We start from the raw sequence: 1,301 nt of genomic DNA, 5'->3' as shown, positions 1-1,301 counted from the left end.
TAATTGTGGTTTAATTTAAGAATTGTAGTTGCAAATGCAGTTCTACCCTTGTGTTTTTGGCTTGTTCGAGAGAGAGGTTTTAAAACTAAGATTATTGATTGATGGCCAGTGGGTATTGGGTTGTCATAGGTTCAGCCCGAGAGAGTGAATCCAAAACTTAATTCCACACATTTAGTTCGAGAGAGTGAATGGACTAATATGTGGGTTGTTCTTATTTTGCATGCTTGTCAATGTTCGAGAGAAATCAACTTGATTCGGGATAACTTGTTTGAGAGAAATTTTACCTGCACTATAGTCTAACTTACTCACTAATATTTAGTTGTTTTCTAATAGTTGCAATTACCCATTTGTCTATATTAGCCTATAATCGAATCACATCCCAAGAACCTGTCTCATTATTGTTATTTCGTATTGTTTGCTGCTGTTGTAATTGATAATCTCAAACCAAAACCCTCCAGCTGACATTCGTGTCACCCCCTAATTTGAATGATATTCTTATTCGACAATTTCTATTCCTATGACTGATTTGACCATGTTCACACTTTACTATTGAATTTTAAACACATACCGCTCCCTTATGCCGTCACAGAATGAGTCTATTATGCCGTCACAGAATGAGTCAGTAGCTTAATTATGCCGTCACAGAATGAGTCCATCCTTCGCCACCCAAAAGTGGCCTGTCTCGGATCCATAATAGCCACGAAGACGCGCAACTTGGGACTCATCATAGAGCAGGAAATGGCCATGAGGGCCAATTAGATCCATACGTCCCTTCCCTTCCTGCTCTTGATTACAGAGCTGTGTCAGGAGGTTGGAGTTCCTCGTGATGAGATGAGAGATTTTGAGGTCACTCCCACATCCTCCACAGACATCCGGTGTATAGAGGCCGAGTACACGCGGAAGGATGCAGATAGAGGAGAGCAGCTCCGGTGGACACATCCCCAGAGATTGATGTTGAGATGATTCCTGTAGAGGCACCTTTGTCTACTCTGGCCTCCGGGCCTTCAGGTACACCTGCTTCCACTTCTTCCTCCCAGGCTCTTGGTGCTTCTATTGCTTCCCAGCTCACCAGGATTACTCAGGCCATGATCCTGAAGATGGGGCACTTAACCCATTCTGCGGATGTGAGGGCTACTCGATTGGAGGTTGTGGTCCATGGATGATCGAGAGTGCTATCCTAGCTTCACTGACACCCCTACGAGAATCTATTGATACTCTCACAATGAGAGTTGAGACTTGTGAGAGTGGACATGGGACGACTTCTAAGGTGACGACTTTAAAAGTCGAGGTCGCTGATTTGA

The sequence above is a fragment of the Solanum tuberosum genome, unplaced genomic scaffold, assembly GCF_000226075.1.
Source record: "Solanum tuberosum cultivar DM 1-3 516 R44 unplaced genomic scaffold, SolTub_3.0 scf00289, whole genome shotgun sequence".
NCBI lineage: Eukaryota > Viridiplantae > Streptophyta > Magnoliopsida > Solanales > Solanaceae > Solanum > Solanum tuberosum.
Note: the sequence above shows the minus strand (reverse complement) of the source record.